Consider the following 25,275-nt stretch of genomic DNA (forward strand, 5'->3'; position numbering starts at 1 on the left):
TTTAGGACACTGGATTATTATATATGACACTATAATGGTAGATGCATGCATGCCAATATATGTTGTACAACACCAAAAGAATAGAAAGAGGACGAATGGGAGGAGGAGGAGGAATAGGAGAAGGAGCTACAAGACCAAGAGCCAGCCATAACAAACTCTGGAGATTTAGGAAGTAATGATGGTAATGTTAGGTTCATTAGTTGGGAAAAAAACCACACTACTCTGATTGTAGGAGCTGGTGACATAGTAATTTGGCAGAATTAAATAGTTCAGGAAATTGTAATTTCTCCTTATTTTCACTGTGAATCTAGCTTTTTTTTTTTTTTTTTGGGTTTTTTAGAGACAAGGTTTCTCTGTGTAGCCTTGCCTGTCCTGGACTAACTTTGTAGACCAGGCTGGCCTTGAACTCACAGCGATCCGCCTGCCTCTGCCTCCCGAGTGCTGGGATTAAAGGCATGCGCCACCACAGCCTGGCTATGTTCTTTTTAAAGTTGTATTTATTATATATTTTAATGTATTTGAATGGTTTGCCTGCATGTATGAATGATTTGCCTTCATGTATGTCTTTGCATCGCATGTGCACCTTGGTCCATGGTGGCTATAGTAATACTTCAGATACCCTAAAAGTAAAGTTATAACCAGTTGTGAGCTGCCATGTGAATACTGGGAGCTGAGACCAGGTCCTCTGCAAAAACAGCAAGTGCTCTTAAACACTGAGGCATCTCTCCAGCAATTAAAATTATTCTTAAAGTGGTCTCTATTTAAAAGAAAAATGAGGTATCACTTTATTCTTGTAGTATGAAGAGCCGTTAGAGAGCTACATGATGTTGTGCATTATGAGGGAGAGGTGGGAATGACACCCAGAGCTGAACACCTGCAGGTAGCTGCACATGCTATACACAATATGGTGTCCACAATCTACCAGGCCAGGTCGTGTATGTAGGGTCCATTCCTGAGTTCGTAGTCCAAAAGTAGCTCACATGTCTAGAAGAAGGCATACAAGGGGCACAGAAAGTTGGAAGTTGTGGGGAAGGGGAGCATGAATGGGTAAAGTATGATGGTTTTAGCAGGTAAAAAGACATACTTGATACATGCATGCTAATTTACATGATAGATAAGATGGTGGGAAAGATACAGAACTATTAAAATGAAATGTATAATGTGTAACAAATAAAAACCACATGCAAATGAGAGAGTTTACTTAGATGCCTAGGAATAGATTACTGTGTTGGGAGAAGAAAATTATGTGAAATATGCACAGAAATTTTTATACAGCTTTTAAAATTAAAGTTAAATGTCTGCTCTATGTAAAATAATAGTAACTATATAACATAAAGTAAAGAATGTCATTAACAGATGCCTCTGAATCCATGGTCTAATTAATGAGATAAATAAGAAGATAAATGATAGGTAGGTGGAGAAATAGATAGATAAATAGATACATACATACATACACATACACACATACATGCTATACATACATACATACATGATTGATGATTGACACAGAGCTAGATAATAAATAATATAATAGATATAATTGATAACGATAATAAACACATCATAGGTAATTGATAAGTGTAGGTCATTGAGCTAGACAATTGGTAGTGATAGATAATAGAAATATAAAGACAGAAAGAGGGAGATAGAAACATAGATGATAGAAGAAATCATGGTATTGACACACCACCACTACTACTGTGAAACCCCACAGATTTTTATCCTCAATTCATTTGCCTTTTTTCTTATCTTAGAATTTGCAGCTTTTTATATAGAAAGAAAATACAAAGTTTTCTTATTTTAGAATATGAAGCTTTTTATATAGAAAGGAAATACAAAGTTTTCTTATTTCAGAAATATAAACCCCCACATCTGATCTCTATCCCCAGTTCAAGGCGTCCCTCACACTTTTCACCTTGTACTACAGGTTGGATGTTTTCTGTCATTATAGCCTGCAATGAGCTAAACCTATGGGGAAATAGAAGGGTTTCTTATACCATAAGAAGACATGAATGTCTTGTGCAAATCTACAGTGGCTTTGAGGATCCATCCAGAGTACTACATTTAAAACATTTAACCCTGGGATGACTGTAATCTAGAGTGAAAAATGTGAGCTTGAGGGGATGAGTCCTCAGAGGGACACAAGGTCAGATCAGCTCAGAGATGTTATATTTGAACCCAAGGAGTCTACACTTGGACTTGAGGCAAATGTGGAGCTGTCAGAAACTGTGAAGCAAGGAATCGAGTGAATTGATGGGACTGGGGATTCAAAAGACCACAGAAAGCAACGCGAAGAAAGGAGGCACTGAGTAGGGGTGGGGAGAGCCAGCACAGGCTGGATAAAAGGGTATCCATGCCAGAGTCGTTATGACTTTAGCAGGTACCAGGAAGCCTGGCTGTCCTAGCGGATTAAATATACAAGTATAAAAGCAGATCACTCATTGGAGAAGTGTCCTGAGGTCCCTCCCAGCTCTACAACTTTCAAATTCTGTTTGTTTTTATATCCAAACGTGGGGACAATGAGGCATAAAGAGGAATCTGCAGGTTTGTGATCAATATATCCAGGGCTGCTGCTCAGCTGAAGGAGCTGTTAAAAACTATATAGATCTTTGTTGCTTCTAGTAATTCTCTATGACCAAGGAACTTTACAATTAATGATAAACTTTCTGGTCCAGATGAAACCTGCTGTTTCAAAAAAGTTTTAGTATTTGAAACTTTAGGGCCAAATTCTGTTGAATGTAGTGCTGAATATTCTAAATCAGGGCAGAACTGGCTCTAGAGTTGCTGCTGTCTTTCACATGGCAAATGAGATTGGATTTGATAGAAAAATCTAGGGCATTGTCATGAAATTACCAGGCTGGGTCTTAGATCCACTGGGGCTTTCTAGAATTTTAATCAGATAAAAAAAAAAAGCAGAGGACTATGGGGGCCAGCGTGGGTGCTCACCTCTGCATCTTGTTATGAGACCATTCTGACTCAACAGTGACACAACATGACATGTGCCATTGGCTTCCAACCCCAGGCTGCACCTGGGTCACCTGAGGAGCTTCTAGACATTGCAATGCTTAGATCCTGTCCCTGGAGCTGCTGGCTTAATTGGTGTAGAGCGAGAAGGTTTAACGGCTTCCCAGACAATTTTGATGTGCAAACAGGATTAAGAAACACACATTAGGTAATTATCACAGCAGTTCTCAAGGTTGAGGGACTATTATAGAAGTGGCAGCTTCTAGGGCAGGAAAGCCGGTTCAGCGGTTAAGAGCGTTTACTGTTCTTGCAGAGGACCCAAGTTTAGTTCCCAGTGCCCATGTCAAGTGACGTACAGGCTCCTGTAACTCCAGTTCCAGAGGCTCTGATGTGCGCACACATGGCACAATGGGCAAACAAGTACACCTGTAAATAAAAATAATTGTGTTTTTAGAAGTAGACAACATCCTCCAAGTGTCTTCCAGTCAGATTCTTACATGTTTGGATTCTTTCATGGGTTTGGTAAAAACAGACTTTAGCACATTAAAAGAAAATTAGTCATTAGAAGAAAATATTTACAAGTTATATATCTGATAAGTATCAATCATAAAATAAAGTATGAGGATGTATAAAAACTTCAAGAGCAAAATTACAAACATCTGATTTTAAAATGTAAAAAGAACCTAAATAGGCATTTCTTAAAAAAAAAAAAAAAAAGACATAAAAGTGGCCAGCAATTGTATGGTACAGCCAATAACAGAAGCAGTATGGATTTTCATATAAAAATTTTTAAATAGAATTACCATATTATCCAGAAGTTTAACTTCCAGGCAAGGAACATTACAACATGACTCACAATAGCCAAATGTGTAAATAATCTAGGTGTCCATTGAAAATGTGATATACAACTATAGCACAACATTATTCAGCCACAAAAATAAAACATCCTGACGCTGAGGACAAAAACAATTCTCAGTGAAGTAAGCCAGACACAGAAGGAGAAGGGCTACAATTTTGTTTTCCTCCATATGAAATCTCAAATATTTAAGCTCATGGTCTCGGGGAGTAAAGCGGCATTTGCTAAGGTTGGGAGGTGGAAGAAATGGGAAGCCTTTAGGCAAAGTGTGTGGACTTTCAACCTACAGATGAACAAGCTCCTCGACTTATTTTTGAGGGGTGAATCATTCTTGCTTTCTCTTAGCTTCTGGTTGCTCACTAGCTGTCCTTGGCTTGTTGCTGTGTGACTCCAGTTTCTGCCTTTGGTGACACTGGGCAGTCTCACTGCACCTCTGTTTCTTCACAAGGTCATCTTCTTATGGAGACACTGGTTGTACTCTATTGGAGTCCAGTCTGTTTCAGAATGACGTCATCTTGTCTAGTTATATCTGCAACAAACCTGTTTCCAGATGAGTTGAGGTGTTAGAAGCTTAGGCATCAGTCTAATGCAGAGACCAGAGGAGCAATTCGTTCATTGCCATATCTGACCAGGTTACTTAGAATGTTTAAAAAATACAGAATTACGTTTTCAGTTGAATTTCTCCATTAATGTCTGCATGCTTGGATAGCCTTTAATAAAGCCATATTTTAGCACTGTTTGCTGAAGGCCCACATATGAAGGGAATCCCGTGTTAATAAAAGAAAATTCTTACCTCAAAGAATGTGCCCTGGGACCAGTTTTCTAAAATGTGTCTTCTTGTCCCTTAATTCAAAAGAGAAAATGAAGGGAAATTTCACTTCTAGATTCCTTTTTATCAAATTTTAGTTTAGCAGTTCATCTGAAAGCCTTGAGTCATGTTGGGGAATATGAAAGTCTCTATACTTATTAACAAAACACCAGATTCTAAAAAGAACGAGGGTGGAAAGCCACTCTGATTTTTTAAATCCTCCATCTTCCTGTTTGCAATACTTAGGACAGCTTGAATGGGAAAAACCTTATTAACAGGCAGTATTATTCCTCAGGGTGTCCTATTGGTAAAATGATCCACATGGTTTTCTATGCTACTATATACAATTCTATCTTTCAGTCTATTGAACTAAAATAAAACAACACTGTCAAGTATTTAATGTCACAAAACCAAAGAGAATGGATTTTTAACATATTTTATCTTTTCATATAAAGTTATACAACAAATCCTTAAGGCTAAAGACATAAATGGGCAAGCGGGGAGACACATAGCACCCCCTTTCCCATGGCTCTGGAAGAATAGCAATGCTCAAACACACAAAGAGACTGGAAGTTGCAGAGAAGCAGAGTTCTCAGTTCCAAAGGAACTCTAGGCATTTCCCAGGCCTGGGGGAAATGGCCTTTCTCCATATACCTGCCTCAGTCCCGTGGGATAAGATATCTAGGCCACAGGTTGGTGCCTAAGAGTGACAGGATGTAAAAGATCGGCATCAACTCAAACTCTAGAAAAGGAAAAATAAATCTTAAGAATAATTTAAGATATGATTTATTAAATATGGCTAGAAAAAGTGACACCCGCCCCCATGTCCCTGGGGTTGAAGTAGAGTACTTTCATTGCCCTTGGCTTTGTTTGTTGCTGGGTGGCTATGCAGGCAAAGACAGGCGGCATGACAGAAGGGAAGCACATTCCTGCAGATCTCAGAAGGAAGCCTGCAGCTGCATCAGGGTCCATCCTTGACTGGTGACATAAGAAAGGAAGAACTTTAGTAGACAGAGCTGAGGTCTGAGCATGTTGGGTCAGCATCTTCTGGACTCCAAAAGCAACTATGACCTGTCACCAGAGATGAGGAGGCAAGGCAGACAGAGACAACCAGGAAACACATTGAATGAGGGTGCAGAGCTGCAAACGACAAGGCATACTTGCAGAAGTGAAGCCGTGAAGCCAAAGGTCATTTTCACTCTTTTTCTAGTGCATCAAAAGCTGAAGAGATGCCTCCACAGGCCAGGAACTTGCTGCCAAGCCTGATTACCCAAGTCCTGACCCCAGAATTCACATGAAAGAGAGAAAAGACTCCCATAATTTGTCATCTGACCTCCACACATGTGCACCCACACGTGCACATTACTCCACACACAAACTACACAAAATAACAAAGAAATGTTAAAAATAAAACCGGCACAGGAAATGATAACTCCTTTGTGTTCAATAGTGACAAGCACTAACACTTTGCACTAACAGAAAGAAGCCAGACACCAAAGTTTGTATATTATACAACTCTGTTTATATGCGTACCCAGAAAAGGTAAAACCAGAGAGACAAAGCAGAATAGCAGAGATGGGGGTGAAGAGAAAGAGGTGACAGCCACCGGGTGAGATTTGGAGAGATAAACATAGAGATGATGAAAATAATTTTGGAGCTTTATATAGAAAAATGTTGGATTATATTAAATGCCCTGAATTGTACATTTTAAATTGACTATTTTTATGTTACATAATTTTACCACATATAAAGAGAGGAGAAAGAGGGAGGAAGGGAGGGAGGGATGGAGAGAGAGAGAGAGAGAGAGAGAGAGAGAGAGAGAGAGAGAGAGAGAGAGAGAGAGAGAGAACTCTCCTCACTATGCAAGGCTAGCAACTGATTTTTCTGGAAAAGCCCTAAGAGGTTCAATGCCATCTTTTGTGACCTGACCCATGACACATTCCATCTGCATAGCCCCATCTCAAGGAAGTAGCTTCTCTGCTAAAGCCAAAATCTAGAAGAGTCATCCCGAGGTGGCTGCATAGGACTTGGCCTCTGAGGACATCTTCTTCCCTCTTCACCTTCCCTCCAGCAAACATAGCCTGTGTGTTTGGCTTAGCACAAACATTTCCTGCCTTCTGTGGAAATGGCTCTGTTTTCAGTAGATACAAGTTTAGCTAACACCGCACTGTTAAATCTTGGTGGCACATTTCACAAATTCCAGCAGGGTCCCAATGTTTCCGCTGTACAGCAGCTGGCCTGGAACGTGTCCAGCAGAGAACCCAAAGTCATCTGAAGGACAGCTCTGGTGGTGTTTGCTAATGGTTTGTTTCTTCCAAGCGTCATATCAATGGTTTGTTCTGAAGTTTCTGGACTATGTGCAGTTCCCAGAAAGTTGGTTGGAAGCCACAAGGCACCACACTGTTCTGGGGAGTACTGAATGCATTTTAAAATTTGAATCCTGCCTGTGAGACGTCAGTAGTTTAAACAATGACAAGAGTTCGTTCAAGGCGTATTTGAGGAGGGAAATAAATTGAAATGGAGGGGATGAATCTCACAAAAGAGATAAGAGTCAGGGCAGCAGAAATAAAAACAAATTCTTCTGAAGAGAAACGTGGTTTCTGTTTGAAGGCCTGTTCCTCCGGAAGCAGGGCTTTCTCTTTGATGGGACCTTGGCTCTGGATGTATTGCAGGTTCAGGAGGTCAATGTCACACTGCGTTTCTGGAAGGGAGGCATCTTATTTGCTGTCCACACAGGCATGACCAAGAGATCAGGTGTTACCACCTGACCCCATCTACTACTTCCATGATGATGTCATAACCATTTTGCTAATTCTGGGCTCAGCTAGGACTTGAGAACCTCCGATACTGTCCACACCCAGAAGTCTAGACTGCATAAAGACATTCTCCTTCTGTGCTCTTTCTGCCTCCCCAGGACTATGTTCAGGAAGCAGTGTGCATTCCTCTTTCTGGAATGCACCACACTCTCGTATTAACTTCCCTTTATCTCTTCCCATTTCCGTCCTCCCCTGAGGCCCACAGGCAAATACCCAGCTAAGGGAATTTTTCCAGTGGAAAACCTAACTATCCCCCCACAACCCTGACTGGGGTAAAGGGTAAAAAGAAACAAGGGGAAACTGGTATATATACCTTAAATATTACTTGCTGTGTTGCTTTGAAGATTGAAGATTAGAGTCATGGGATATTGCTTGCTGCTCTCCCCCCCCCCAGCCCCCCAGATCGCAGAGCATACAAAAAGTGGGTGATTCCTGAGCACAAGATTGCGCCTGGTTTCAGTATACTCTGCCACTTGTCTCCAGAATTGGGACATTGGCATCCTCCTAAGCCATCTCTTTGTGTTGTCTTCCTTTCTTGCACACTTATTTAATCAAGGTGATGCATTGCTGCTTAGGGCACTGGCTCACATGTCACTCAAATATCAACATGATGAATGGAGATGACCTTCCCTCAGAAGATATTAAAAGCTATGGTTTGTGGCTCTTAAATATCTGTGAAAGTCTCCTGATGCATCAGAACCTGGTCCAAGGACCAGCTTAACCCACGCAGAATGCCCTGAGCTCAGCTGTCTGTATCATAACTTAGATAGCCTTTGTTGCTGTGTACTATTATTAAATGTGCATGCATTTGCATATTTGGGAGTAATACCTAGTCCCCAAATGGATGTTTCAAGAAGACTTGCGCTTTGTTTTACAGTGTTTTGTTTTTCCCATCCTTTTCTTCTATGGAGATGGCAAAGTTAAGAGCACTAGCTGCTCTTCCAGAGGCCTTGGGTTCAAGTCCCAACACCTATATGGCAGCTCACAATTGTCTGTAACTCCAGTTCCAGGAGATCTGACACCTTCTTCTGGTTTCCACAGCACTGGGCATGTAATTGCAGATATATGGGCATGTAGGCAAAATACCCATGCACATTAAAAGGAAGGAAGGAAGGAAGGAAGGAAGAGGTAGGGAGATGGAGGGAGAGACAGAGGGGGAGAGAGAAGCCCTGAGAAATGGCTACAAAAAAATATAGATGAAAGAAAATTATACTCATAGGGGAGGGGAATAAGGGGAAAATGGGAGAGAGGGAAGAATGGGAGGATACAAGGGATGGGATAACCATTGAGATGTAACAAGAATAAATTAATTAAAAAAAAAAGAAAATTATACTCAACACTAAAGAACCTTGAGACTTCATCTAGCCTTTCCAAGTGGGCCATATTAATATCAGATCAGAAAAAAAGGAGGGAGGGGGAAACTAACTTGCCTGATCTCAATATATAAAAACAATATTAATGCAATATTCAGGACCTCTGTTTAAAATCACTTCAAAACATGAAATCTGCATATGATATGGCAAAACCACCCTGAGCCAGGGTCTACATAGACCTGGTCCTGACCCCACAAGATTGACGGCAGTATTCACTCTCCTGGACAGCAGTATTCACCCTCCTGGATTTTCCTTATTCCTCTGTAGACTCTCTAGGGTTGTCCAAAGCACCTTTAAGTTGGCTTCCACCTCTAAAACCCTTTTAATTCTCATCATTTATGTCAGGACCTAACGGATGAGGCTGTCCTTCACTAAGCACGTTAACTCTGTGGTGTTCTTTTGCTTTGCTGTTTTGAAAGTCTATAACAGAAATCATTCTCTTGTTTTGCTGGGAATAATTAAAGATTATCAGCCTGTCTTGCCACCCTGGGAAGCAGGAATTCAATTTTTGGCTGTTAATGAATCCAGTAGCTAATTCTGAGGGGCCATTAAAATCTATTTTTAAGGAACAAAAGAAAACATGTTCAGAACTTAAAGAGCACTTCTGATAAATGTAGAAAGAAAGGGATTTCCTCCCAGCAATGACAACAACAACAACAACAAAATCAAGATGGTGCTCATGATGCAGAGCAGGAGTAGGGTTGTAAAACAAAAACAAAAACAAAACAACAACAACAACTACTGTGAATCTGGTGTGGGAAAATTGCCCCCAAACCAAAGATAACTAAGTTCAAAAAAGTGTATGAGAGCCAAATTGTTACCCACCTACTGGCCTATGTTCCATTAGGCACAAACCTCCCAATATCACATGACAGCCCTCCCCAGCTTATTGTCTGTTACCTCAAGAGAACTCCACATTGCAGCCAGCATCTTATATTGGATGTTGTACTCTGTGGAAAAAGCTCCCACACCAGAAAACCCACAAACACAACACAGAAAGAGGGTGGATTCACAAGGGGAGGAGGAAAAGAAACTTCCAGCTGCAACATTGAGGCTGGCAGTGGAACCTCAAATAAGAGGATTGAGGTTTTTTAGACCAAAACATGAGCAGTTTGCAGCCCTCTTTAAGAAGAGATCACAGGTAGTGGGTGTGATAGTACACGCCTTTAATGCCGGTGTTCAGGAGAAAGAGGCAGTAGATCTCTGTTGAGTTTGAGGCCATCCTTGTTTACACAGAAAGATCCAAGCCTACTATTGAGGTTTTGTTGTTGTTGTTGATGATGATGATGATGATGATGATGATGATGATGTGACCACACGCACTTCCAAGAAAGATGTGAGCTAGTAAAGGAGAAGAGTCGGAATAAGAAAATATATATTCTATTCTAAAGATAAGGAGAACTTTAGAAAGTCATAAAGGTAGATACATAGAAAGTCCAGAGGAAAACACAGGTGATGTGGCAGAAGGAAATGAGCCAATCCCAACATAGCTACAGCCTTGTCCCCTCCCCTGGAAGGGAGAAGGGAAGCAGAGCTTTAGCCAAAAGGTTATCCAGGCTGCTTCAGCGAGACCAGCAAGTCTGTCCTTGGGCCAAGCCACCAATCCTCTTAAGCCTCAAATCTAGTTGTAGGTTTTGGTGAGAAACTGATAAGACAGATGGGACAGCAGTGGAGAAGAGTCTCCTTTTGAAACTGTATGACTGTGGGAAGGGGCAGTGGGTGGGCACCCTCTTCAAAGGGGACTTATTGTTTAAAACTGAGATGCCCTGACAGCCTGGGGACAGGGAACAGCCATGAATCAGGGAGCCTGACCTCAACCACCCACAGAGCCCCAGGAGGATACTGTAGGAAGCAGGAAAGCTGGCCCACGAAAAGCCAAACAATGCAGTTAACAGGGCTTTGGCTCAGGTAATGGTGCAGTGACAGAAAGGTAGCCCTGCCCTAAGTGGCCTGGGTGAATATCAACAACTCTATACAACCCTAGAGTTTGATGGCTTTGAACCTGAGGACCTTGGGTGAATCAACCTTTGGAGCCGTGGTGTCTGCCATTCAGTGCTGTAGAGTCAGGAGCTCTGAGGCTCCAGTAGTTCACTTGACATTCACAGCTGCATCATTCCAACAGGATGATTAACACTTAGGCAGTCTTGAACGTAGGAAGGCAGGTCATCTCCCAGTACAGATCTCAGGCCTGTGGTTGCTTCCCACCCTCACCTTGTAACAGACTGATGATAGAATAAAGCCAAAGTTGGAAGAGATAAAGAAGGGTGCTACATATGACTAAAGGTAGCAATTTAACAAGAAGACACAATAATTGTAGTATATACATGAAGTGCTGGAGGACCTAAGTTCATAAGACAAACACGAAAGGGCATGAAACTGATATGAGTCCTAATACAATAATCAAGTAACTTTAGTGTCCCCACTGTTGTCTTTAGATAAGTCATCCGAACTAAAACCCAGCAAGGAAACCTCAGGGTGAAACTGTATCAGATCAAATGATTTAACAGATTATCTACTGAATATTCCATACAACACAAACAGAATATACATTCTTATCATCGGCCATGGAACTTCCTCTAAGTAGACCACATGCTAAGCCACAAATCAGGGCTTACCAAATAGAAAAGAATAAAATAATCTCTCTTACATCAATTCACAGTACAATAAAACTAAAAATCAACTGCAAAAAAAAAACTACGGGAACTATACAAATATCTGAACACCAAAGAATACACTCTTGAATGACTGAATCATTGAAATAAGTGAGGAAGCTTAAAACTTCCTGGAATCAAATGAAAATGATCATAGAACTTACCAGAACCTTGAATAAAGAGTTAAGTCAGTCATAAGAAGAAAATCCATAGCTATGAATGCTTAAATTAAAAAAAAAAATCAGAGACCCTGCAAATGGGAAACCTAAGGTCTTAGAAAAACCCAAGCAAGCCAAACCCAACAGCAGTAGGCAGAAGGGAATAATAACAAACACCAGAGAGCATTCGTGACAGGGAGACTAAAATAATATATAAATCAATTAAAAAACAGTCTTTAAGATAAATAAGAAAAAGGTTTGGGTCTTGTTTTTGTTTTTATTTTTGTTTTGTAAGAATAAGCAAAACCTCTAGCCAAATTGGAGAGGAAACCCAATACATACAACTACAGGTGAAAGAGGCCATTACAACAGGACCCAGAGAAGCATTTTGAAACTTGTATTTCAAAAAAAAAAAATGGGACATCTAGAAGAAATAAATTTCTAAACACATATGACACATATGGTGGAGGCAAGAACCAACTCCTCACAAGTTGCTCTCTAGTATCCAAAGGGATCCCATGGCATGCACATATGCACATACATGCATGCACACAAAATAAATAACTGTACCAAAAAAAATTTAAGAGACAACTGTATGGCACTGGTGCAAAAGCAGACAGGTAAATGAATAGACTAAGAAATCTAGAAATAAATCAACACAGCTTCTGGTGCCTGTCCTGGACCTCTCTTTGAGGACCAGGCTGGCCTCGAACTCACAGCCGTCTGTCTGCCTCTGCCTCCCGAGTACTGGGATTAAAGGCATGTACCACCACACCCGGTGACCTTTTCAAAAGTGAGGCGGGAGGAGGCGTGTCAAAATCACACATTGGATAAGAGACAGACTCTTCAACAAATGGTTCTGGGGAAATTGGGTATAAACAGGGACTTTCCAAAAAGGATTTTGATAGTACAGAAAAAAAAAATTTTTTTAATTGGAAAAATAGGACTACCTAAAAATTAAGAGGCTTCTGCACAGCAAAAGAAACAATCACCAGAGTGAAGAGGTAGCCTACAGAAAGAAAAAAATATCTTTGCCAACTGTACATTAAATAGGAGGTTATTTTTAGACTACACAAATATTTTTAAATTGCATTTATTTGCTTACTGATTACATGTGTGTGCACGTGTGTGTTACTGCACCAGTAGAGAGGTCAGCATGCCAAACCAACTGGCCATCCCTAGAACATATAAGGAAAAGCAGAAACCAAACACACACACACACACACACACACACACACACACACACACACACACACAAAACCAACCATGTGGACAGTTCTCAAAAGAAGAGCCACAAATGGCCAGCAAATTATGCAGACAGAGTCTACTTGGTGCAATTTCCATTAACACTGTCTTAGTTTGTTTTCTATTGCTGTGATAAACACAGGACCAAAAGCAATTTGGGAAGGGAAGGGCTTATTTCATCTTACAGCTTATAGACCACCATGAAGGGAAGCTGGGGCAGGAACCCAGGGACAGGAACCCAGAGGCAGGAACTGAAGCTGAAGCTATGAAGAAACTCTACTCACTGGCTTGTTTCAGTAGTTTGGCTATCCTGTTTTCTTATACCACCCACCCAGGAGTTGCATTGCCTCCACTAGGTTGAGCCATTAATCAAGAAAACGCCCTACAGACTTGCCTACAAGCAATCTGATAGTGGTGTTTCCTCGACTGAGGTTCCTTATCCCAGATACCCATAGCTTGTGTTAAATTGACAAAAAAAAAAAAAAAAAGATAAAAGTTTTAAATGTTACACATATGTTATGTTTCTAACTGCATTGCTACATCACACAAAATATTCTTCTTAGATGAGAATTTCCATATTAACCAGGCATCGATGACAATCTAACCCACCTCTTAAATTTGTACACATCGTTGTTCTTGAAAGTTTGAAAACAGGAGAGGCTTCGAGAGATGCCGTGGCACTCGTGTTCATTTTAGCATTCTTTCCAATATCCAAAAATCAGAAAGCAGCCCAAATGTCCTTAAATAGGTTATCACCGAAACAAAATGCACTTCCTGCAGACAATGGAAGAAAGTCAAACTTTAAGAGAGAAGGCAGTTCTGACAGGTGGCAGCATGGATGAGCTGCAAGGACATCATGCCAAGTGAAATATGCCAGTCACAAAAGACAAATATTGCATGATTCTAGTTATATGAGTTCCCGGAATAATCAAATTTATAGAAACTTGAAATATTGGTCCATGTGACCTGGAAAAGAGAAGAAACGAGCATTATGGGTAAATAGGTACAGAGTTTTATTTTAGACAGATTTCTGTGTGTGGACGACAGTAATGATGGCACAACAATGTGCCTGCATCTAATACTACTGAATGTGCACTCAGAGGAAGGATAGCAGGCAACCAAGAAGAGACTTGATACCCTATGAGCACATACAGGAGGAGGAGGTCGCCCTCAGTCACAGTCATAGGGGAAGGGAGTAAGGGGAAATGGGAGGGAGGGAGAAATGGGAGGATACCAGGAATGGGCTAACAATTGAGATGTAATATGAATAAACTAATAAAATATATATTTTAAAATGAATGTTATGCTTAAAATGCTAATAATATGGTAGCCTTATGTTGTGTTCATTTTATCACAGTTTTTAAAAATAAAAGGTGTCACATGTCAAATAACCAAAAGAATGTCCCAGAGTAACTTCTACTCTTGCTGATTTCAAACCTGCTTCTCCTGTGCCACCCACTCTTGTGGTATTGGGTGTTGTAGGACAGGGTTCATGTCCCTGTGTGAGCCCTAGAACCACAGCATCCTGCAACACTGGACCGCAGGAGTGTTGCTACTGAAAGCCATTCCCACACTACGTGACTGGGAACAACTTAACTACACACATGTGGGGAGGGGATGTGGCCCTCACAGCTATAGCCCACTAACGGCAAGCTAACAGCATCCTACATCCACCTTGCTTGAACCCTAGGGGCATTCTCTAGCTGGTACTCTACTGCCCAACACAAGAGCAAGTATGGCACAGGAAGTTGGCCCAGAAAGAAACAGCGATGTGAACTGATCATGGTTAAAATGTATAAAGTAAAGAGTTATATTGTTGTTGTTGTTGTTTTAAACTAAAACAGAACAGGTAAGTGTATGCCTAATACATACCTGCAGTTGTGGGGAGGGGATTTGTGCAAACGAGGGGCCCTAAGGGTCAGTTGCATTGTCTTCCTAACCAAATCCACTTCCTAGCACCCACAATTCCCTGCAAAGCTCTTCGCTGTTCAGGAGCGCCCCTGTTTATTCTGTTCTCACTTGATATGTGAGCTGCCATGGCAAAGTTCCTTGTGCAATAATCCTTCCGGATAGACAGTCCATCACCTTTTATATTCTTTCCAAAAATCCCTCATATTCTTGTCTCTGTAGCTATTATTTTTCAGATATTTATTGTGCCTTTATCTGCATGATCTATCACAGATTATAAACTACCTGAAAACAAAAAGTATTTCTGCCATGGAACACTACAGCCAATCGCAGGCCTGACAAATATATTTGGACAATATAAGGTGTGGGGGGGATGCATGCATGTGTGTGTGTGTGTGTGTGTGTGTGTGTGTGTGTGTGTGTGTGTGTGTGTGTTTTAATTTTGGTTTGTCTCTAAGCACAAATGATACATATTACCTATTATGAATCCTAATTTCCTTTTTTTTTTTTAATTTGTACACAGTCCACTCATCCCCAGTTACAATTTTGGAGTGCAGTACTTTTCGATGTCTCTTTCAAACAGCTGGAAGTCTTTTAAACACTAATACTAATTCAGGGCCCAGAATTTCCACTGGATGCCAATCATTCACCAAGCAGGGGAAGCTGCTCAGTGGCAAAACGGTTTGCATTTTGTTTTGTGGCTGTTCAGGAATGGGCCTGCTTTAGCACACTCTGATGTGGTGTGTTAGAGACAGTGGGTGACTATTCCATTGAGACTGTCAAGTGAGCACTAAGCAGATAATGTGAGTTGTTTTCCCTTGCTGCAGTAAAGTGCATGCCTTAAAATGAACCACCTCTGAACTGCTGTTGCTTCGTTTGTGGACCTGACTATGAGGGCTCTGGACAAATACTCCTGCAAGCAGTTTTTCAGAAGGGATGGTTAGTAGCTGCCATCAGCGGAACATGCTCTGGACTAGAGAGCATCTTTACAGTCACTGTCAGGGCCCGTCTTCTCTGCCCTCCACTGCTAACAAACAGGGATTGCAGCTGCAAAGCTCTGAGGCAGGCTCTGAACATAGCTCTTGATCTTTTTGCCTCTGGAATGGATACTATAATTTTAATAATATCCTAAATCACTGGTTTCCAGAAGCCAGAGCAAACTGACACTTCCTGGCCTTGTTCAACTTCCAGATAATTCTATTCCCTTTGAAGCTGATAACTCCCTGCCAGAGCAAGTCATAAGGGGACAGGAATTGCAGAAGAGAGCTGGGCATTGGGACAAAAGGATAATTCCACTCCGCTGCCACCTTTGACCCTTTCTTTCCCCTGTTCTCATTGCATGGAGTCTAAGTCAACGTGCCACTTCATTTCTTGTTAGTGAATAAAACACTTATGTTTGATTGGGGCACCAATAAATCAATCACTAGACTTCAGAGATGACAGAAAGCATCAAGAGCATACTCTCAGACAGCCAGGTCTGCACTAGTTAGCTTATAGAGAGACAGATTTAATGCCCTGAAAAGGAACAGAGAATCTGGAGTTTAGGAAGTGATGGAGGCCAGGTGCACTGGTCAGCTTTCTTGTAGCTATGACAACATCAACTAAGGGAAGAAAATGTAGGCTGGCAAAATTAGCTCACTGGGTAAGAGCGCTTGCCCCCAAGCCTGATGACATGAGTTTGGTGGCAGGAACCCGCATGATAGAAGGAGAAAACCAACACCCACAAGTTGTCCTCTGACTATATTCACCTCTGCCGTGGTGCAGGCACGCTCCTGCACAGATAGGCAGGCAAAATAAATACATCAGATGTAATTTAAAATGGTCAAAGGCTCATGATTTCAGATGTTCCAGTTCAATGTCACCTGGCCCCCATCTCACTCGGCTTGTGGCAGAGTTCAAAGCCCCATCTCCTGAAGTTTCCACTCCCTTCTCCAAAGAACCACAGGCTTGTAGTCTCTAATATATGGAGTGACACTTAAGACCCAAACTGTACCACAAGGTTAGGATGCAGTTTCAACCCATTTCCCATCCCATTTTCTGAACAATTAGCCTCTTATACTATTAAAATATTTAATTATCTCTCATCTTAAAAAAAAAAAAAGATGGTTCTCATCTGTGAGTGATGACCTCTTTGGGGGTCAAATGATCCTTTCTCATGGGTTGCCTAAGACAATCTGAAAACACAGATATTTACGTTATGATTCATAACAGCAACAACAAAATAGTTTTATGCTCACGAGTCACCACAGCATGGGAACTATGCAGCATCAGGAAGGTTGAGAACCACTCGATGATCTAAGCTCTAAGCACTATACCTAATACTCTCTACCTTTCGGTTCTTTGTCATTTCGAACTCTTCATACACTGTCCCTCCCGTGCCATACACTTGCTTGCTCAACCTCTGGAAACAGGCTTGTCCCCATCACTGCTCTCCACATCTTCTCATCCTCATCTCCACGCACTTCCTGCTGAAAACCCCAAAGAACACATTTCAGTCTTTTTAATGCACGACTAAGCCTCTGGGCGTGTTAAAACATTTCACTGGGCTGTTGGTACCGGACTCCGCAGTCCCTCCCCCTCCCGTGGTTTGTTCTGACACCTTCCAGCACTCTCTTTCTGGCTCCCTGTGCTTTTCCCCAACACCTTCCATACTTAGTTGGCTCTTTCTCTTGCTTCCACCCGTTCCCTAGGTGCCCTTGGTTTCTCAGTGTTCACTTCCGGTCAGACTCTCTTCTAACTTCCGACTCGGATGCCATTTTTTCTAAAGCTAAGTTGCCTTAAACTAAGCACAGTGTCCTCCAGAGCAGCCCCATTTCCTGCCCATTCCTCACGCGATGTTTCTTTGATACACATATGCAAGGTAGAAAGCCAGGAGTTTACTCCCCAGTCTTCCTCAGCCCCACATTTAATCTACGTATGCCCCATTCACTCTCTTCTCTTGATTCCTGATATATAATGTCTTCAGTTCATAGCTTGTCGCCTCCTGCTTCCGTGACTGTTGCATCTCTTAACTGAAATCCACACATTCCACCAAGGTGGTTTATCAAGATGAAAATCTAAGATCCATATTGCACGAAACTTTCCTGTGGTTTAACCTTTATTTCTGCCTCCAGTCTCATCTCTCTTTTCTGTAATGGCACCCAAGACTTACTATTGTAGCCGATGCTCCTTGGCAGGACTCTGTTCAAAACACTCTGCCTGCTGCCTCCTTCTTCTCCATCTCCTTCATCTATTTAAATAGAGCTGATCAGAGCTGACTTCTGCCAGGAAGCCATCCTTGCCTTTCCTTCATGCCTTCATACTATTCTCTTCATATTTTCACTCCATAAGTTGGCCCTTCTTGGAAACTACATAGCATCACAAATGAAGCTAATGAAACATTAAGGCTGTCTTTGCGGTGACCCCTTCCAAAACCTTTGCCTAAATGTCTATCCATACTATTGTGGGGTTTTTTTCCTTAATAGGGGCCCCCAAATGTGTGGAAGAGCCTTTCAAACTTTCTATCTGTCCCCCTTTTAGGTCTTTTCACCTTCTAGTCAATGATTTCTGCGTGGGAAAAATATCCATTTTAATTTTCGTCCCATCAGCTGCATACATTAGATGTCTAAAAACTGATTATTGAAAAGTAAACAAATAAATGAATGAAAAATAAAGCTACCAAAAAGTTGTCAGGCATTGAAAAGCCCAACCGTGGTGCAGGGCACAGCAAGCTATGGAATCAGGTACACACCAAGGTGATCTGGTTCCCAAGAATAGCCAGGAGAGGGACATTGTCTCAAGCACCTGAAATAGAGCACTGTAGTGGGTCAGATATCATGCAGATAGCACAGGTCAGAAAACAGTGAGATAAACACAGACCTGGATGTGCAAATACTAGTAGGCAGAATGGGGCAAGTGGTCCAAGTCCAGGCCAATGACCAAGAAAACACAGCTAGAAGACAATGCCAGACACAAAACAGCAGCAGTGAGCAGGCAGCCCCCTTCCAGCTGTTCTGTGGCTCTTTGTCTACATAACCAACCTGCCAGAGCAGTTCAGGGAGTACAACAATTCAAAGCATCCTGTCAACAGATGAGGCCTGAAGGGGACAAAGGACTCTGACTGCCAGCACTTTCCCCACATGGTTTAGTGTCTGAGGAATATCTGTTTCCAAGCCTGAGCATCTACTTAAAAATTAAATGATAAAAATGCTACTGAGTTCACAAAGAAAAAAAAAGTTAAAAGAGTGAAAAATCTGTATCTATCCTGTTCTGAGGTATTCCTTTTAAAGATTTGCTTTCAATGATGTGACAATAAATGGTTATGTTGTAGTTTGAAATCAGGACAGCCGTTATGTAAAGGAGGCAAAAATTGCTTCATTAAAATGCATGAAGAGAGAAACGATGGATTATAGTATAGATCATGCTAGAGATGAGCAGATTACTGAGTGCCAGGCACACAAGGGAGACAGATTAATGAAAAATAAATAAAGGGGCTTCAGAAAAACAGCCAGAGCCTGAGCACTGGTCCGCTGCATAGCACAGAATATACACCCGGAGGTGTAGATAAATCATTCTTTTCCTATTGGAATGTTGATTTGAAAATTAACACTGTTTGCTTCTTTTCTATTATATATATATTTTAATCTTTTAGATAATTAAAGATATTTTTGAAGGAGGAATCATCAACATGATGGGGTCTCTAATGAAGGGGTTTTTGTTGTTGTTGTTGTTGTTGTTGTTTTGTTTTGTTTTTTGTTTTTGTTTTTGTTTCATGCCCTAGGAAAAGTCACAAGCATGCTGCAATTTTTTCAGTGGATGGACAATTGTTGACAATTAGAAATACAGCAAGTGGCCTTTTTTTGTTCTGTTTTTGCTATGTGTCTTATCTGTAAAGTACCATGGATCTGACTTTGAGGATGAATGTATTAGTCAGGGTTTTCTAAAGAAATAGAACTGACCAAACATATATTAAAGAGGATTTATTAGAGTGGCTTACGTACTGTGGTCTGGGTAGTCTAACAACGTCTGTCTCTCAAAGGAAAGGCCAAGACTCCAGAAGATGTTCATTCTCCAAGACTGAATCTCCCTGCTGGTCTTCGGTCTCCATTGGAATTCTGAAGAAGAAGGTCCTAATATCAGTAAAGGAACACCTTAGCAACAAGATGGATGAATTTGCCAGTGAGAGTGAGGGCAAGCAGGCAAAAAGTAAAAGCTTCCTTTTTCTGTGTCATTTTGTGTGGGCTGCCACAAGAAGGCATGACCCTGATTTAGGCTGGGCCTTCCCACCTCAAATGATCCAATCAAGAAAATTCCTCAGGCAGTCAGGCACCGTTGTGCATGCCTGTAATCCCAGCACTTGGGGAGGCTGACACAGGCGGCTCTCTGTGAGTTCAAAGCCAGCAAGGTCTACATATCGAATCCAGGACAGCCAAGGCTACATGGAGAACCCCTGTCTCAAAAAACCAAGGAGAGAGAAAGAGAGAAAAGAACATTCCTCATAGTCTTGCCCATTCGCTTGGGTTTTTGTTGATACCAGGTGTAGTCAAATTAACAACCAAGTTTAGCCTTCAGGAGGAAGCTACTTAAATTATCCAGAAGGGACCAGACTTTGAGATCAGGTGACCCAGGGTTCAAAAACCAACTCTAGCTAACATTTGTAGTTTGTGATTTAGACAAATTACCAAGCTTATTTGAGTTTCAGTATTTGGCAGGATAAAAACGATGCTTGCCTTAATTAACTCCGAGTTTTCAATGCATGTCAAATGATTCATTTTTTAAAGCAATCTTGAAAAGCCTATATAAACATAAATTGTCAACCCTACGCTGCACACTCCATCAGGTTCCAGCTGGTTCCAGTTGGGCATACTCTAACATGTAGACGCTAACCACTGACATCGTACACCTACCCATTTACTTGTCAACACTGGCAGTGTGAGACTATTTTTAAGAATGATATTAGTTTCTCATTATTTACTTAACCTTCTCAAACTTGGCTTTACACTTTCTGCAATGCGTACTGTTAAACAAAACACCTCTCGAATTTAATAAGCTACAGTTAAGTATTCTGGTGACTGTATATGCTTCTGAACATTTAGATGTTTAAAAAAAAAGTTATAGGAGGGTTAAAAAATAATGAAGGCGTATATAAGAACTCTGAGAAAATGTTGAAAGATGATAGCAACTATAATATAGATATAAAATTCTGTGACAATGAACAGTGCAGGCCAAAATGGAACTCTGTGACAGTTCTCTATGCTGCATGGGCCCTCCACAGTCCCTTGGTCTTAGGGAAAACATAGAAGGAAGGCCAATAGGAAGAACTACATATGTGTGGCTGATTTTGAACTTGAAGCTACAGCCACCCTCGTCATGTGCCTCCTTTACTCTTACTCTAGCCTTCCCTCACTCAGCTAACACATTGGCTGGTCTTGGTGTCTTTCCTGATTCTATGATCCATCTTGTGCAGAGGCATCTGAGTTTCTAGTAACTACACTCTTGTCAGTCAGAGCTGCTGTATGTATAAATGTATGTATGCATATATGTATATAGGCATGCATGCATGCATGTAGCTTATGACCATAATTAAGCAATAAATATGAAGAGGCACCTATGTAAATTTGGTTTGCACGTATCGCTTCCTTCTCCCACTGCATCAAAGCAAGCCTCGGATCCCTTCTGATGATGAGGGACCACTGTCCCTGCCAAGATGATAACTTCTTTTCCACCTGCTTTCTAAACACAGGGACTCTAAAGCACCATAAACAATAATAACTTGTCATTCATCCAGATCCTCTGACAAGAATATATGTTTAGGGACAAGGACCCCAGCCTTGCAAGGTCCACAGCCCACAGATGGGAAGCAATGCTTCCCCCGTGGGTTTGAAAATCATGGCCAGTAGAGATACTGACTCCAGATTCTTTTCCTAGAGCCACAGCATTGCATAAAGTCTCTGGTAGATTTTACAATCTCATTTCCAATGCAGCACTTCAGGCGTGCCTTCAGCTTCTAACTCCATGAAACCAATTTCTTTTAGATGCAGTGATTTGAGACATGACTGCTGGACCACGCTGTCATAGGTACATTCCCACCTCTTCCTCGCTGTGAAGATTCCAGCAGAGACACAATACCCAGGAACATGCACAGAGCTGATTCTCTCCCAGATCTCAGGAGCCCCGCTGTTGCCAGTCTGTGAAGTCAGTGTGACATGCCTACCTTTGCTAAACACTTACTTGTGCCCCAAAGGCTGCAATCCTAGCATACTGAGCCTGCTTCCCATCTGTGTCTGCTCTCCAACTACAGAAAACAAGGACCTTTCTATCAGACACTAAGGGCTTCTGTCTCCCATAGGCTTTTCACTGACTGTTAACAGTCTGAGTGTTTTGTTTTACTGAAGTATTCCTCACCCTCCCCACGAAGGCATCAGTTATAATCTAGTTGTATTACAGTTTTGGTAGACATTATTTCCATAGCTTACAAATATCTGAATCATCATGCTGGTAAAGATGTTAGTCTTCATGTAGACATTTTCCACTTGTCATCACAGGTAAATTCGTTGTCAATTGGGCTGCCGAGCATCCAGGTCCCATCTTCAGTTCAGGATGTAATTCTTCTTGTCAACAAGGCAATAAGTGAGCTAGTCCCTGGATCCCTTCTCATGAATGTTTTCTTCGGCTGCTACTGCTGCTGCTGGAACCTTTTGCAACAATTCAGGCCTCCTGAGAGGCAAACACCAGGCCAGGATTAAATGCTGGAGATATTTACTGGGGAACTTGCTGATGAAAGATAGGGTGGTAAGGAGCACAGAGAACTTGGGATGTGTGTGTGTGTGTGTGTGTCTGTGTGTGTGTGTCTCTGTGTGTGTGTGTGTGTGTGTGTGTGTGTGTGTGTCTCTGTGTGTGTGTGTGTGTGTGTGTGTGTGTGCACAGCTTTTGTGAGACAGCAATGCACTTGCAACATCTGTGAGCTGGCAGTACACAAGCAACATATGGAGAAGGAGGTTGGGAAGGAGAAGCTCCCAGAATGCAGCGAAGCTCTGAGAATTTCTCAGCCAGGCCAATGTGCACACTGCACACCCCATGCCAATGCAGCCTGCATTAGAAGTCAGCAGTCTACCTGCTCCTAGTAACTCAGCTACATTCACTCATCGCCTGGAAACATCCCAGGGAAAAGAAACATAGCCTTAGCAGGAGCACTATTATAAATCTGCTGCTACTCAAGGCTACTCCTCAAACACATTCCCTCAGCAAGTCCATCCGAGGATGGACTCCTCCATAGGGTCCAACACGTGAAAACAAACAAACTGCATCCTCACAATATATTTAGACAGAGGATGAAGTGCCTATGAAAGTCTGACTATTTCAAGTTTCACGATATTCATATTAATGGGCAGCTGAACATACCACTTTCTGAGTGGTATAGATCTAGACAAATGCAATGTACAAATATTTTATCAATGACAATGATGATTTGCCAGAATGGCACACTGCACCAGGTTACAGCTATTATTGAATGTCCAAAAGAAAGGCTGGAGTAATCGTCTGTTGCTTCTCTTTGATGAAAGAATTAGATACTAGCCCGTATGAATCTCCAGGGAACACTTCAAGCAGGCACATGCACATGCACACTGTGCTGGCTAGTTTTAAGTCAACATGATACTGGACAGAGTTATTTTGGAAGAGGGGAGCTCAATTGAGAAAATACTCCCACTAGGGAGGCCTGTGGGCAAGTCTGTGGTACATTTTCTTGACTGATGACTGATGCAGAGAACCCAGCTTGCTGTGGATGGTACCCCCCTTGCACCTGTACTCCTGGGTTGCATAAAAAAATCAGGTGGAGCAAGCCAAGGAGAGCAAGGCAGTAAGCATCCTCCTCCTCCATGCTTTGTGCTTCAGTTCCTGCCTCTAGGTTCCTGCTTGAGCTCCTGTCCCGGCTTCCATTGATGATGGACTATAGCCTGGGAGCCAAATAAGCCCTTTCCTCCCAGAGTTGCTTTAGTCATGGTTTTCATCACAGCAACAGAGAGAAAACTACAATAGTGCTGTGTGGTCAGATGTTTGAAAAGAAATCCCACAGTTCCATTTAATACAAAACCAAATAGTTGTTGAATACCTATAGTAGGTATCTTTAAATATTTCTCTTCTTGGTCATTTCATTAATAGTATCACTTTTAATCTTTATTGGATGTGTCTGTCAGAAATAGTAAATCTAGTAGAGAAAGAAGAGATATTGCATTTATTTCTTGGAGAAAAACAAAGACTAAGAAGAGTGTTTGATGTAACTCAAATGATCAACATACCCTGAAGGCCAAAATATCATGCCTCAGAGAAAGTCAGCATTTTCATTTTCCAAAAACTTAGTCATTCAAACATTATTTATAATAAAAAAAAAATAGTGTAATGCCTAACAGTGCCCTGTTAGTGTCAGGCACTGTGTTAGACACCAAGGATACAGGCTGAGTGAACAAAATTGAAAATGATGACTACATCCATGGGCTAATGTTCTGGTAGTACAGAAAAGTCATAAGCAAGTAAAGAAAATAAATGTATTCTCTACTGGCTGGTAATAAATATTGCAGGGAAATATAAGGTAGGAAAAGGAGACCGATCAGGATTGGACTGTTAACAAAATTGGTCAGGGAAGACTTTCCAGAAAGGAGACAGCAATCAAAGACTCGGCCATAGCGATAAGCTTGCAAACATTTCTAGTAAGAGTGATCTACACTGAGATGAAAAAGCATAAGAGGACCCCAGCACAGGAGCATGCCTAGAGTTTAATGGAGAAACAAGGAAGTCAGTGTGACAGAAGAATAGAGAGATAACAGTTAAGGAATGAGAATCCAGACTCTTCTGGTCATCAGGAGCCATCATGAGGGACTTTGACTTACATTTTGGAGTCACCAGTCACAAGAGTTTGAGTCACAGAAAAGGGAGTGAGATGGGGGCCACTGGGAGATTTGGGGTGGAGGAGAGACACGACCTGAATCGTCTCTCTAAAGGGAAGGTTAGAGGAACAGTGTAGGAGAGGGAAGAAAGGAAGGAAGGGAAACTTGATTGGTTGTGTGTGGTTTAAGGGCAATGCTGGCTGAACAGGCATGAAAATGGAGAAAGAAGGTCAGAGATGACATCAGTAGTTTTTCAGCTGGTTAGTTAGAAGATTGCAGCTACTGCTTGCTGACCTGGAGAATTCCACAGGAGGGTGGGTTTACAGACGAGGACTGGGGGCTGTGCATTGGGTGTAGAGGTACCTGTTAGTATCGAAAAGGAGATGGAGGCAGGTCCTAACCAGTAGTTTGGAAAGGTGATGAGGCTGAAGTTGGATGTTTTGGAATCATCAGTCAGCAGATAACTTTAAGGAATGAGTATAGAGGAAAGGAAGTTTAAGGCCTACGCCCAGAGAATCACCTATGTTTGAAAACCACACAGAGCAGGGGTGGGTCGTGGGGGGAGGGGTAGAAGGTAAGAAGGAGGGGATGAGGAGGGCTTTGGGTAGATAGTTCAGTCATTAAAGTGTTTGTCTT

The 25,275-nt window shown here is 41.7% G+C and overlaps 1 long non-coding RNA gene across 2 annotated transcripts; it reads right to left on the minus strand.

Annotated features, from left to right (window-relative positions):
• Window positions 1–1,728: 1,728 nt before the first annotated feature.
• On the minus strand, window positions 1,729–17,435 carry LOC311595530. Of its 2 annotated transcripts, XR_014778474.1 has the most exons (5): window positions 17,017–17,435; window positions 13,481–13,645; window positions 4,614–4,663; window positions 4,108–4,360; window positions 1,729–3,390 (listed from the first exon to the last, which is right to left on the minus strand). It is a non-coding gene; the product is annotated as an uncharacterized lncRNA (long non-coding RNA). The 2 variants fall into 2 exon arrangements; XR_014778473.1 differs by lacking the exon at window positions 4,108–4,360.
• Window positions 17,436–25,275: the final 7,840 nt, after the last annotated feature.

This window comes from Acomys minous, assembly GCF_964271855.1.
Source record: "Acomys minous genome assembly, chromosome: 4".
Taxonomy (NCBI): domain Eukaryota; kingdom Metazoa; phylum Chordata; class Mammalia; order Rodentia; family Muridae; genus Acomys; species Acomys minous.